Here is a 16,570-nt window from a genome sequence, read left to right as displayed (position 1 = left end):
TCACGTGTTATATGTTAAATAATCCTAAATTTCTATTTCATACTGTAGCAAAATTAACTAGGAGTAAAACCACTGTAGAAAAACACACACACTATCTATATGTAGCAGCAATGACTTAGTGAATTATTTCAAATTATAAAAAAAAAATAAAAATCAGATAGAACATTAAGAATATTAATTTAAAACCAAACAATTTGATATTATCATGTAGATAATAATCCTATTTCTGATCAGTACTTACAAATTTCTTCCTCAGAACTACCAACCTGCGTACTAGACCCATTACCTATATGTTTCTTTAAACAGATAATACCGGTAGCTAATGAACCCCTTCTAAAAATGATAAAGTCTTCCCTTAGCACTGGCTATGTGCCTAAATCTTTTAAATTAATGGGTATCAAACCCCTGATTAAAAAACTCAACCTTGACCCCTGTCAGATGTCCAACTATACGCCAATATCAAACCTGGCCTTCATCTCCAAGATCCTAGAAAAGGCTGTAGCACAGCAGTTATGTTCATAACTACATAGGAATAACATTCATGAAATGTATCAGTCAGCATTTAGACCTCATCATAGAACAGAGACAGCACTAGTCAAGATGGTAAATAACCTGTTAGTGGCCTCTGATCAGGGTTGTGTCTCCTTGCAGGTGTTACTTGATCTTAGAGCAGTTTTTGAAACCACTGACCACACAAGTCTACATGATAGGCTAGAACATGTTGTTGGTGTTAAGGGGACAGCCCTCCCTGGGCTCAGGTCTTTGCTCCGTCCCTGCCTGCGATTTCGAATTAATATAAATTGTCTTTAATCAGATTATCACACCTAATATACAGCTCTGGAAAAAAATGAGACCACTGCCCAATCTCCAGATTTGAACCCTGTTGAAAACCTCTGGAATGTCATGAAGAGGAAGATGGATGGTCACAAACCATCAAGTAAAGCTGAGCTGTTTGCTTTTTTGCAAAAAGAGTGGTATAAAGTTCCCCAACAGCAGTGTGAGACACTGGTGGAGATCATGGAGCCAAAACCCATGCAGATCGGGGTTATTCCACCAAATACTGATCTCTTAATGTTATTTACACAAAGCATTAACACAATCTGTTTACAAATGATTTGCATTTTATTTTATTTGAGTTATTAAAGCTCTGCAAATACTGCATGATCTTGGGTTATTTTGAGGTGATGTCATTTCCTTTAAATATACACTCTAAATAACAATAATTATATTTTGAATTTAGGAGAAATATTGTCAGCAGTTCACAGAAAATTAAACACAACTGTTCATCTCACCAATACATGAACCTGGAAGAAAAAAAACAGAAGAAACTGATTTTGCAGCGGTCTCTTCTTTTTTTCCAGAGCTGTATTTTCTCTCTCTTTTCTTACTCATTCTCTCTCTCTCTCTCTCTCTCTCTCTCTCTCTCAATCTATCTTTCTGTTGAGCTATATGTCCCACTTGCGAGCTCCCAGTGTTCTGAGTTCCCAGTGTGACCACTTCTTTTTTCCTGACCTGCCTGGTCCATCCAGATGCTCTACCCCTGGTTGGAGTCTCATCGATTGGTGATGCTCACTGCTGCTTGGTATAGATCTGTTTCGACAGCTTATGACCCAGGGGACTGCTGTGGAAAGCACCACTTGGAGATTATCACCCAGTCTTTGAACTGCACTGACCTATTAATTCCTCAGGAGTTCTTGGTTGCACAGTTCCACATGACTATAGACTTTTGAAGAAAGTATATTATTTACATTTACATTATTTACTTCTAGTGTCACCCAAATGAGGATGGGTTCCTTCCTGAGCCTGGTTCCTCTCAGGGAGCTCATTAAGGATAAATGTTAGGGATAAATAGAAACTCAACTTTAAACTTTATCACTTTTATTGTTTCTATACTTCTGTAAAGCTGCAGAAGACATTCACAACTATTCGCAAATAATTTTTTGTAAAATTAAGTGTCATTATCATGAAGCTCTCACCTGTGAAACAGAGTAGAAGAAAAATATTCAGCTTCATGATGAAAGGGTAGCTGTAGAGTCACAAATTATAAGATTCAGCTTAAATGATGTAATCAGGTTTTGTTAGAGGTATGCGGTTTGGTAGCGGTATCAGGTATGCAGCGTAATATTAAGAAGATTTACGTACATGTTATCACACTCTTTCACAACAGAATTGTGAAAATATTATAATTTAATGTTTATTTATTCTTTAATACAAATAAAAAAAAATGCTGCAGGGTTTTATTTTATTATTTTTTTTTAGCAATAAGACAACTAAAGCATTATAGTAAGATTTCTAACTTTATAACATTAATATATTACACAATACATAACATTATTAGTAAAAATCCTACAACTATTATAAATTAGGATTTAAATAATGTTTTACTGATTACTTGCTTTAAACCAGTTTAATACAATACTTTAAATATTTACTATTATTACTTAAAAACTTTTTACAATTATTGTAAATTAAGTTTCAAACAATTTTCAGTGAGTGTGTGTCAGTGAATATTAAAACCTACCTGAAAGATGACAATCTGAAGGCTGGTGTTTCTTCAGTGGCTCCGTTTTAGACCTTCACTGTTTTCACACAACTCTCTAAAGAGCTTATTTTTTTCTGTACCCATCCTTTTTTAAGGTGAAATTGTGACACACATGACGCAGACTGATTTCCATCTTACTTTAACTTCCACATAGACACCAGACCTCCTTATATAAACAAAACCAAATTCTAACCCATATTCCTCAGATTTCAGCACAGAAAGGAAGTGAAGGAGTTCATCAGGTTCCTTCAGTGTATAATAGTCATGTGCCAATAACATTCACCATGTAGGATATTATCATGGCTGCTTTATACAATCATCACTGCCTCTTCTTGGTAACTAGGAGGCATCTTTTTGGGGCAGTGAGATAAAATCTAACCAATTTGGGAAACCAGAGGAAAAATGTAGAGGCATCTTAATCATAATGATTTCAAAATGATGGATCTACAAAGGAGCTACAGGGTATTGTACTCATGAAGGAAAATCTACATCAGGTCAGGTCAGGATTGTTACACCTTACAATGTGAGGAGAAGTGCACTGTGACTATTTGAATACATTTTTGTGGCAAAAAAGTAGCACTGCTGTCCTGTGTTTGATTAAAACAAGCCTTCATGCTGCAGTCTACAACTATAAAAATAGAGACTCCTGTTTTACATAGGAAATGGGGTTTTACCTAAGGCAAACTTTCAGTGTTACAGGTCTAAATGTCACAGAAAGTCTCAAATTACACAGCTGTGTGCATAAAGATCTGTAGAGTAAATCCTAATTGTCAATGTAAACCTGTACCAATTTAACAGCTGAATGAACCCACATTGCATTTTGTTTATAAAAAACCTATTAAAGATGGAATTGAATGAAAATTTGAAAATATACCTCAACATCCTCACTCACACCCAATCAAGTGCAAACATTGTGTGTATGATCTTTCACACTCATATCTACATGTCTACTGCTAACTTTTATCCCACACTACTTCCATAGTATTGTGTATCATCCTCATTCCCGACCTGCAGTCGAGCCCGTAATCATCAGCTCCTGACAAAGCTACAAATGTCCAGCAGTCAGAGGGTAAAAGCTAGGAATTGGAGTCAGCACTTCTGTAGCTCAGCTAGTCTAGATACTCCTCAGTTGTCACTAAGTGTTCTGCTGAATCATTTTTATATAATAGCTTTCTAAATTCTGACCATTTGCTTTGTGTTAATAGTAGCAGATCATAATAAGCTAAATTCTATAATGGCTACAAAATAGTGACCAAAGGTTTGTTTTTATTTGTTTATTTACTACATTATATTGTAATAATGCATGTGGGTACAGAAATTAGAAAAAAGAAAAAACAAACAAACAATGAGAGCAGTAAGTATATGTCTGTTTGTAATGACGGAGGTAAAAGAAAAAAAAAAAAACTGAAAGCAGAAAGTATATTAAATATGATAATTCCACCCAGGCACACACACACACACACACACACACACAGTGTTTATTAACAGGTTCCATTAGATTATATATGAAGAATATTCTACTACGACACACTGATACATTAAACCCAGTTATCCAGTGTTTTAACATGTCACCATGTCGAGTGGCCATTTGTACGAAAAGCTGTATGTTAAAAATGAAACCCTGAACCATAAAAATAATAAAAATTTGCTGTTGAGGAGACTAATCTAATCCTCCTACTGATTTAAAGCGTAAATGTTAACATTTCTGTCAGTTTGTAATCTACTTTACATTACAGATCATCTTTGTTTCTCTTCTGGAAGATGTTTCCATCTGGCTGCACCCTCCAGGTCACTGTGGTGTTCTCCAACATGCCATATTCTTCCAGTTTCTGTTTCACCTGAAGATCAGAATCAGGATTTATTTACTCAATACCATTCCTGAATAATAACACATTTCTGTAATAACCTTTAAGCTTTCAACACTTAACACTGCAGGAACTCGGTGTCTCCCACATAAACACTCATTACACATAAACACCATAACTGTGTCTGTGTTTCTACTAATCCTGAGACTCACCTGCTCTAAAATAGACGACTGTACAGCAGGATCTAACACACTGCCATCAGACTTCACCTGCAGTCTCACTATCTGCTGTTCCCTCACTGGTAGAACTGTGGAACACACACACACACACACACACACACACACACACACACACACACACACACACAGAGAATAACTAATTAACCAACACTGTTGTGTTAAAATAATTTTTAGAAATAATTTTAGTCATGACTCCACTGTATTTTCACACACACATACAAAGCAAAACGATAAACAGAGGAAACATGAGAGAGTGGGAAAAAATGCCTGGGAATAACGAAACCACAGGACCCTACTCTGAATTATGACAGTGACAGAATCGGTCAGTGCGAATAGAGTGATTTAGACTGAATAAGAGTTAAATTCAGTTATTTCACAGACTGAATATTATACCTCTTTGATATTAGTAAAAGGACTTTTCGAAAAGGCAGAGACAGAAAAAACTAAAATGAAACCTACATATGAACTTGATAAATATATAATAGGGGGTGTTAAAGATACCATTACCTTGATAGTGTAAGTAACTATGAAATCAAAAAGACTTACTGGTGTGACAGAAGAAATAGTATGCATAGTTACAGGGTACATCCTGGAACAGATTGTTAGCGACCATTTCACAGTTCTCATTGCCAAAATAATTATCAGGTTGTCCAAGCCACCATTGTAGCCTTGAAATGATTGTCCCATCTGACCAATTCCATGTGTCTCTGTAGAGCCCAATCCAGGAATCACCCTGGATATTCCTCAGCTGCAACAAGAAGTTGTTATCTGAGCTGTTAAGAGCGCTGGCCAAATCTGTGTGATGTGTTCGGCAGTAAGCCTGAGCATCAGTCCAGGACAAATAAGGACTAGAGATGCCGATAAACCTGGAAGCACCACTGAAATTAGCTGGCAAATAAAAAAAATCATTAAATATAATTTTTTCCATAAATTTATATATTTATTTGCATATTACACTAGGTTACATATGTAACCTGTTTCTATGCCGATGAACTTGGAAGCACCACTGAAATTAGCTGTAAAAATATATACATATTAAATAAAATATGTATGTATAAACATAATCAACTGTAAGAATGAGTATGGTTTATTTTTGGATATATTTTTAGGAAAACACAAGAGTATTTATTTATTTATTTATTTATTTATTTATTTATTTATTTATTTATTTATTATTTGTTTGTTTGTTTGTTTGTTTACACATTTGCAATATTAGACTTATTAGAAGCAAAACTAAGCAAATCAAAGACAGGACACTGACTCACCATTGTAGCATATGAAAGGTCTCAGGTCAGTACAGATTACATCTGCCCAGTACCCACTTATCCATATTACAGTGCATGATTCTCTCCCACCATAATTATTGGGGTCACCAGGGACCCAATTTTTGAAAGTAACATTCTTCAGTGGGAGCTCGTTTAACGACCAGCGCCAGACATTTATATCACTGTATAACCCAATCCAGGCAGGTGACGCCAGGCCTTTGCTTATTGCTTCATTCTTCAATCTTACCCAGTCATCATCAGTTACTACTGTTGCCAGGTCAGTGTACTTCTCCCGGCAGTAACTCTGTGCACTGGACCATGTTGCAGTTGTCTTTATTAGGTAATATTTATGATGGACTGTTCGCACGTGGGACACATCGACTGTGATGAGACCTGTTATTGATATAATCAGTAAAATTACACAGGTAGATAATTACATATAGACATTACTAATAGCTACATTAAAGTAGTCTGTAAATCTCAATCAAATCCTGCAGTTCAGCCTGGTGTCCAGTCCTGTTTTAGTGCACACAACAAATAGAGAAGTAAAAGAAACACAACAAGTGCTTTTGTTTTCTTTAACCGTGTCTCCTTGTTTGCTTTCCTTACTTCCTAACGTGTCACTCTGATGAATTAAGTACAGGAGGAATTGAGGGTATACATGTAAACCAAATGAATCCTCCTCACTTACAGAGGCATCTTCATTTACTGTTCTTTTGGGGGGACAAGTGACGTACTTATCCTGTGTGCTTACAGTTACATGAGAAATCCTACTGCAGAAATATTCATGCATCTCATATTTTAACAATTTAATTCTTCTGAGTGATTTGTATGTTATATCAGTTATACAGAAATATTCAGTATACCACAAACTTTCACAAATATCCACAATGATTTATTTTGCAAAATTATATGTCATTATCATCATTTGAAATCATTATTTTTATTATTTTAGGATCAGTACATTTTAGCAGATTCTAAAAACTCCTAAATATAATGTATCATTAATGTTCATTTAGTGAGTATTGTGTTTATTCAGTATTTATCTTTGAGTGGCAGAAAAGTTGATTATAAAGAGGCTCTCACCAGTGAAATAGAGAAGAAGAAAAAGATTCAGCTTCATAATGAAAGGGTAGCTGTGGAGTCACAAAAAATAAGATGGAGCTTAAATAATGTAATCAAGCTTTTCATCATTATATTGATTGCACAGGAAGCATATCAGAAGATTAGAGAAGCAAACAGTTGTGAGTCTGCTGTACACAATACTCTCAAAAAACACAGTAATTATTATTTTTTACTTTAATCTAATTTTATTTCCTTTCATTTAATCTGATAATTTCACATAATGATATCTGACAACTTCACATTTACAGACTATGGCACTAAACTATAACACTGCAGTGCATCTGTCCTAATTAAACACTGTATTAAATAAAATATTTACTGCACATTTACATACAAAAGTTATGAAGTATGTTATACATAAGACACATACATGTTATCACACTCCTGCATACCATATACAGTGTTCTGGTACAATGGAATTTTGGAAAGACTTAAACCAACTATTTTAAAAAAAATGAGTTTTATTTAAGACTAAGAAATGTAAAAGTTTTTTTTTATGAGATTTTTTTTTTTTTAATATCAATATATTATCATGCATTATATACAATTATTAGTAGAAATTCTACAACTATTAATCATTAGGTTTCAAACAATATTACTGGCTTAAACTGGTTTAATACAAAACTGTAAATGAAACGGTTATTGTAATTTAAGTTTTAAGCCATTTCAACAATAAGGCAAAGCAATAAACATTAAAACATACCGGTGTTACGAAAATCTGAAGGCAGCTGTTTCTTCAGTAGCTCCGTTTTAGATCTTCACTGCTTGCACACAACTCACTGAAAGGCTTATCTGTTTACTTCACCTGTTCTCTTCTTAAAGCTGAAATTGTGAGACATATGACGCAGACTGATTTCCATATTACTTTAACTTTCACGTATAGGTCAGGCTCCTTATATAAACAAAATCAAATTCTGACCCACATTCCTCAGATTTCAACACAGAAAGGAAGTGAAGAAGTTAATCAGGTTCCTTTAGTGTGGAATAGCCTTGTGAAAAATGATATGTACAATATTAGGCCAAAAACAGCTCAGGGCTACCTTACAATGTGAGGAGAAGTGCACTGTGACTATTTGAATACATTTTCTTGGCAAATCAAAAGTATTACTGCTCTCCAGTGTTTGATTAACGTGTACAACAAGCCTTCACGCTGCAGTCTACAAGTATAAAAATAAAGAGTCCCCTTTTCCATAGGAAAAGAAGTGTTACCTAAGACAAACTTTCAGTGTCTGAATGTCACAGAAAATCTCACAGTTGTGTACCTAAAAACCTGTAAATGAGTAAATTCTTGTCAGTGTAAAACTGTACAGATTTAACAGTCGAATAAATCGAACATTACATTTTGTTTCTAAACAACTATTAAATATTGAAAATTTGAAAATATACTCCAACATCCTCACTCACACACAATCAAGTGCTAACAGTGTGTGTTAGACATTTCACACTGATATCTACATGTCTACTGCTAAATTTTACCCCACACTATTTCCATAGTATTGTTTGTATCATCTTCGTTCCTGACCTGCAGTTGAGCCCATAATCATCATCTCCTGACAAAGCTACAAATTTACACACTGACTGCTCCAGCAGTCAGAGTGTAAATGCTGGGAATTGGAGTCAGCCCTTTTGTAACTCAGATAGTCTAGATATTCCTTGGATGTTATTAAGTGCTCTGCTGAATTACTTTTATATAACAGCTTTTCAAATTCTGACCGTTTGCTGCTGATATAAGGACAGATTTGAAGTGTTGTCATGATGTTGCTATGGATTCATCACAAAACCTTAATACTGAATTAACAGTATCAGACTCTAATAAGCTTAATAATATAAAGATTACAAAATGGAAAGATAAGTTTTATTTTTTTCATCTGTTTCATATTTACTACATATTTTAATAATGCCATTAGATACAGAAACTAAAACAAAACAAAACAGTGAAAGCAGAAAGTACATTAAATATGATGATTCAAAACATACACACACACACACTGTTTAATAACAGGTTCTATTAGATTATATATGAAGAATATTCCACTACGACACACTGATACATTCCATCATCACCATGTCAAGTGATCATTTGCAGGAAAGCTGTATGTTAAAAATTAAACCTCTATCATAAAAATAACATTTGCTGTTGTGAAGACTAATCTAATCCTCCTACTGATTTAAGGTTTAAATGATAACATTTTTGTCAGGTTGCAGTCTACTTTACATTACAGATCATCTTTGTTTCTCTTCTGGAAGATGTTTCCATCTGGCTGCACCCTCCAGGTCACTGTGGTGTTCTCCAACATGCCATATTCTTCCAGTTTCTGCTTCACCTGAAGATCAGAATCAGGATTTATTTAATTTTATAATATTGTATATATTGGTATTTATATACCATTCCTGAATAATAACACATTTCTGTAATAACCTTTAAGCTTTCTACATTTAACACGATGGAAACTCAGTATCTCCCACATAAACACTCATTAGCCATAAACAACTGTTTCAGTATTTCTACTAATCCTGAGACTCACTTGTTCTAAAATAGACGACTGTACAGCAGGATCTAACACACTGCCATCACACTTCACCTGCAGTCTCACTATCTGCTGTTCCCTCACTGGTAGAACTGTGGAACACACACACACACACACACACACACACACAAACAGACAAATAAATGATTTGGGGGGATGAAGTTACCATTTAATGTTAGTATCAGTAACTATGAAAACAAAATACTTACTTGTGTGACAAAAGGAATAGTATGCATTGGTGCAGGGTACATCATGGAAGAGATTGCTAGAAACCATTGCACAGTTCTCAATTCCTCCAGCATTATCGGGTTCTCCAGAACCCCATCGTATGTTTGAAGAGTTGGTCCCATCTGACCACTTCCATGTGTCTCTGTAGAGCCCAATCCAGGAATCACCCTGGACATTCCTCAGCTGCAACAAGAAGTTGTTATCTGAACTGCACTGGCCAAGTCTGTGTGATGTGTTCGGCAGTAAACCTGAGCATCAGTCCAGGACAAAAAAGGACTAGAGATGCCGGTAAACCTGGAAGCACCACTGAAATTAGCTGGCAAATAAAAAAAATAATTAAATATAATTTTTTCCATAAATTTATATATTTATTTGCATATTACTAGGTTACATATGTAACCTGTTTCTATAAGAAGGGAACTAGATGCTGTGTCATGCCTGACACTGTGGGGAACACTTCTTTGCAGAGGTTTTATCTGATGCTCCTTGTGAAATCGTGTCAATTTATCAGCTCAGGTAGGTCATGTTACAGAGCAATGGGTGCTAAGGCCATATAAGTGCATCTACGTCACATTACTCCCGCTTCTACTTGTCTACTACTTCTACTTGTTACACAATGTAGCTGACTCTGTATATGATGCTACTCTCATCAATGCCAATTGTACCAGAGATCATAAAAGGGAATAAGCAAGCCAGGAGCAAAGAACCACTAGCCCTGCAGGACCTGGTACCTGGGGTGGGATCCAGGGAGAGGACCAGCCTGCAACAGCACAACAATTCTGGAGGAGAACACCCCTAGCTAGAAGATGATACCCCTGGTGGAATGAGCCCTAACACCCAGAGGTGAAGCCACACTGTGTTCCTTGTAGGCCTGGGTGATAGCCTCCTCTATTCAGTGTGCAAGGAGCTGCTTTGAGACCAAATTACCTTTGTTGCAGCCACTGAAACAGACAAAAAGAGAGACGGACTTATGCCACAAGTTCAAGTGGGGGACGTAAGCCCTATAAGCCTGAACAGGGCACAGCAGCTGCACCCTCTCCTGGAGTGGAGGGCAGAAGGCCTGCAGAGCGACCAGTAAATAGGTACTTTGGAGATTCATCACAGCCTTGGATGCATAATGGCCTTGACCATACCAGGAGTGAACTCCAGACAGACGGAGGCCTGTAGATCTCCTCCCCTTTGTAGGGAGGCCAAGCACATGGTTTGCAGCAATTGCTGCCACATAGACCTTCAACATCGATGGTTATAGGCCCTTGGAGAAGTATTTCTGCAACTTTAGGACTGTACCAACAGGGTAGTTATCTGGGTCCTGATGATGGAGTTTGCACTAGAGGTGAAAGAGCCTCCATTTCAGGGTGTACTTCAAGAGTATAATAATGTAGCCTGGGCACAGAATCACACAGACTCTAATCTAATCTAGTCAGTGACTCACCATTGTAGCATATGAAGGGTCTTAGGTCAGCACAAATATAATCCATCCAGGTTCCACTGGAAATCATTAGAACACAGGATTCTCTCCCTACATAAGTATTAGAGTCACCAGGGTTCCAATTTGTATAAGTAACATTCTTCAGTGGGAGCTCGTTTAAGGACCAATGCCAGCTATTGATATCGTTGTACACTCCAAACCAGACAGGTGACGCCAGGCCTTTGCTTATTGCTTCATTATTCAATCTTACCCAATCTTCATCAGTTACTACTGTCACCAGGTCAGTGTACTTCTCCCGGCAGTAACTCTGGACCATGTGCACTGGACCATGTTGTGGGTGTCTTTATTAGGTAATATTTATGATGGACTGTTCGCACGTGGGATATATCAACTGTGACAAGACCTGTTATTGATATAATCAGTAAAATTATACAGGTAGATAATTACATATAGACATTACTAATAGCTACATTAAAGTAGTCTCAATCAAATCCTGAAGTTCAGCCTGGTGTTCTGTTCTGTTTTAGTGCACACAACAAATAGAAAAGTGCCTCCTTCTTTGCTTTTCTTGCTTCCTAATGTGTCACTCCAAAGACATGAGGAAAGGATACAGGGAAAGGAACCAAGTACAGTAGGAATCACAGGAATACATGTTTACCAAATGAAACCTCCTCACGTACTGAGGTATCTTAATTTACTGACAACTTGTTTCTTGGGGACAAGTGAAGTACAGTCCTGTGTGCTTACAGTTACTTAAGAAATCTTACTGCAGAAATATGCATGCATCTGACATTTTAACTCCAATTCCAGTCAGTGATTTAAATTTTATATTAATTAAATTCTATCATTTTAATTTAATTTAAATTTTCACAATTATTTTTTGTGAAATTATGAGTAATTATCAGTATTTTAAACTATCCCAGAAGATGACAATTTAGGAAAATTTAGGAAAACTGTATTTATAAAACACATCTGTAATATTCACTCATTGAATATTGAATATTTATCTTTGAGTAGCAAAAATTAAAAAATTAAAAAGGCTCTCACCAATAAAACAGAGGAGAAGAAAAAGATTCAGCTTCATGATCAATGGATAGCTGTAGAATCACAAATTGTACCTTCAATATAAAAGTACCAAACACACACACACACACACACACACACATACACACACACACACACTATACTATACAGTAATACCTTGACTTATGAGTTTAATTGGTTCTGTGTCCGAGCTCGTAACTCAATTTGCTCGTATATCAAATCAAATTTCTCCATTAAAATGAATTGAAATGCTATTAATCCGTTCCAGCTCCCCAAAAACCACACCATTTTTTTTTGTTACATGTTTTTAAATAAGAAAGATGTACTTTATAAATAACAAATAATGTATTTTTTTATACATTATTTGTTATTTATAAAGTACATCTTTCTTTTTATATAAGTCTGTAATTGTATTAATTATGTAATGCATGGCTAAGCTTTAGTTAGCTAAGTAAGCTAACATAATCAACTCTTGAGCAGCAGTCTACATTAACGTTACTGATGTTATACAGCAACGCAATAACCCAAGAGCTCAACTTTTATTGTTGATATTTGACCGGTCACCAAGTAACATTTCTTTTTCATAGTTTTTTATGTAAAGCAGAATCAGATTACTGCACAAACACTGTAACTGTCCATCACACACCAAAGCATTAGTTACTAAATACTGAAATATTGACTTTTTTCTCTGAATCTGTAGAGCAGCAAGTGTCTGTTAAAATGAATCTGCTTAGATCCTCGCTGGTCATTTGTTTAAAACTGATTCCCAGGACACAGGAGTGTCCAGCACACATTAGTTATTCTGTATGAGTGACCAAGTCAGACTGTCCCACTGTAGAACTTATTTTTTTCTGTTGTGATGTTTATATTTTCATTTTTAAGCACTTTATGTAGGAAACAGTTTACACGCTACAGACCCTGTCTTTATGTAAGGGTCAATTTTTGGGTAGTGTCCATGCACAAATACCTGTGCCATGTAAACACTGACACACACACACACACACACACACACACACTAAAGTGTTGTATCATGTTTTAACCAGTTACTATCTTAAGTATAATATAAATCTTAACAGGAAAAGCTAATTGATCTCAAGTCCTGCTATTTTGCAGCTCCATGTTCCCCTTGCACTTCTAGATTTAGAAAAATGTTAACTGACATCTGTATCATGTTTATTTTTCAGAACAGGCATGTGTAAGTAGAGTGACATTCTTCTCACATGAAATGAATAGGTAATTACAAAAACATTAGAGCTTGGATACAAGTATAAGTACATTTGGATACATGTACTTTTGTGCTTTAACTTAAGTAGAAATTCAAATTAAGTCCTTCTACTTTTCCCAGATTAATATTTTAACTAGATTATCTCTACATTCACTTAAGTACAGGAGATGTGTACTTTGCCCACCACTGCTATGTGCTGAATCAGTTATAAATGGTTAAAATGACAAGAAAAGCATCTATTCTATTTTTATAAGAAAACTGTAAATTAAGCTGTAATTGTAATTAAAGTTTCAAGCAATTTTAACAATTGAGGAAAGCACTGAACAATGAAACCTACCTGTAAGATCTGAACCCTGGTATTTTTTTAGTAGCTCTGTTTTAGATCTTCACTGTTTGCACACAACTCTCTGAGAAGCTTATTTTTTTGCCACCCGTCCTCTTTTGTAAGGTGAAATTGTGACACGTGACGTAGATGAATTTCCATCTTGCTTTAACCTTTCCTTAGACACGAGACACCTTATTTAACCAAAACCAAAAACAAAGACCCGTCTTCTTCATATTTCAGCACAAAAAGGAATTAAAGTAGTTCATCAGGTTCCTTTAGTGTGGAATAGCCATGTGCCAATATCCAACATTCAGCATGTAGAATATGATCATGGCTGATTTATAAAATCATAACTGCAGTGAGATAAAATCTAACCCATTAGGAAACCAGAGGAAAAATGCAGAGGCATGTTAATCATAATGATTTTAAAATGATGGATCTAAAAGGGAGCTACAGAGCATTCTAATCATAAAGGAAGATCTACATGATGTGTTGAAGGTCAGAAACAGGTCAGGACTAGATTCTTACACCTTACCATGCGAGGAGAAGTGCACTGTGACTATTTGAATGCATTTTCTTAGCAAATTAAAAGTAGCCTTGCTCTCCAGTGTTTGATTAATGTGTGAAACAAGTTTTAACACTGCAGTCTACAACTACCTGTATAAATTTAAATAGCCCTCTTTTACATAAGGAAGGAAGTGTTACCAAAGACAAACTTTCATTGTCACATGTTACACAATGTCTTATAACAAAGCTGTTTGCATAATAAAAATCTGCAGGATTAACATTAGAGAAAATACTTTTGTCAGCGTAAACCGCTATAGATTTAATGTAAACTAATGCAAAGTTGCACTTTGCTAATAAAGAACAAGGTTCATTAAAATGGCATTACATTCATGAAATAAAATAAGGTCTGTCGTCATCCAACATCGCAGATAATCACAGTCAAGTGCGTGTGTGTGTGTGTTCTAACTTTCACACTGATATCTGCATTTCTACTGCTAAATTTTATCCCACACTATTTCCATAGTATTGTGTATGTCATTGTCATTCCTGACCTGCAGTTGAGCCTGTAATCATCAGATCCTGACTAAATATCCAGCAGTCAGAGTGTAAAAGCTGGGAATTGGAGTCAGCACTTCTGTAGCTCAGCTTGTGGGAGTATTCCTCAGATTTTACCAAGTGTTCTGCTGAATCACATTGTAACACGGCAACTGGCAATTTCCTCTCCAGGCTGCCAGAGGGAGCCTTACTTATAGTTTACTTCCTGGTTTCTGTATATTCAAACCATGCTCATGCCATTAGAAAGTGTGATGTATTGTTGGTTTTGCTATTTACTGAGACGATTTTTTTCATTGCCATTGTTCTGTCATGTGTTTGAGGATTTTGGATTGTGTGTTTGGCACCTTTGCTCTGCAGATGGCTTGGTTTGGATTATTTCATTCTTTGCCTGTTTTGATGATTTTGAGCCTCTCTGCCATTTTGTATTGTTTGACTGTTTTCTTTTAATAAACTCATATTAGACTCCATGTTACAGAATACTTCACCTACCATGGATCCAGTGAAGATGCCACAGTTTCACGCCATTGTCACTAAATTTGACAGGTCTGGCAACTGCTACCAAGGGTTTCTGCATCAGTGTGATATATTCTTTAGTCTTCAACCTGGAGCTTATCAGGAGGAGTCCACTAAATGCACTTTCATGTTGTCACTCCTCACCTTCAGGGCTCTATATTGGGCATTGGCAGTTTGGGACCAGGTCATTCAGGTGCATGCTTTTTTTGACACTTCTCACAGCTCATTTGCCAACCTGGGTTGACCCTCCTTTCTGCCCCCACAGCCTACAACTACCTGTGTGACTACGCTTCTCCAGTGAAAGTTGCCACGTCTCTGCTTTGGTGGAATCAGGGTCTGCCATAAACCTCATCCACTGCCAGCTGTTGGAAGAACTCCAGTTACCCACTGTACCATGCACAGCTCCTCTAAGGATCATGGCAGTATGTGGAGGCATGTGCCATCTGTGCTCAATTCCTGGGAATGCCCTGGCATTTTGTCACTGACTTGCCAAGTACCCATGGTTCCATGACCATCAATTGCTTCTCCAAAGCATTTAAGCTGATACCATTAAAAGCTCTACCCACAGCTATAGAAACTGCCCAGACACTGTTCAGCCACATCTTCTGAAACTATGGCTTCCCAGAAGACACTGTGTTTGATCAGGGGTACAACTCACTTCCTAAGTCTGGAGAGTGTTAAAGTTTGAACATCAACACCAGCTTAACATCTGGTTATCACCCAAAATCCAACAGTCAGGTGGGATGGATAAACCAGGAACTGGGCCTTTATCTGTGCACATATGGCAGCTGTGAATAATAGCAATGGAGTGAGTTCCTGCAAGGGGCTGAGTATGCTCAAAATTACACAGTTCCTGCCTCATACCATATCTCCTTGTCCTTCCATGCCTCCCTGCTCATGCCTGCCCACACCAACAAATACTCACAATGCTGAGGCCATACCCCCATCGCAACTGGACATAGATGGCTCTCAGAGGAGGAGGGGCTGCTTACAGTACTTCGTGGACTGGGAAGACCTGGTGAAAAGATCTTGAGTGGATGCCAACAATATCCTTGATCCCTCATTTGTTATTGAATTGCACCAAGCCCATCCCAACTGACTGGCACTGAGACCCAGAGGCTGACCAAGGAGAAGAAGGAGAACACCAGGATGTGTTCCTAAGTGCAGTATTCTGTAATTGAGTTACCTGCACTCCACCAGAGGGAGCCCTGGCCATAGTATTGAAGATGTCTGGGTCACA

The sequence above is a fragment of the Hemibagrus wyckioides genome, linkage group LG29 (assembly GCF_019097595.1).
Source record: "Hemibagrus wyckioides isolate EC202008001 linkage group LG29, SWU_Hwy_1.0, whole genome shotgun sequence".
Lineage (NCBI taxonomy): Eukaryota > Metazoa > Chordata > Actinopteri > Siluriformes > Bagridae > Hemibagrus > Hemibagrus wyckioides.
Note: the sequence above shows the minus strand (reverse complement) of the source record.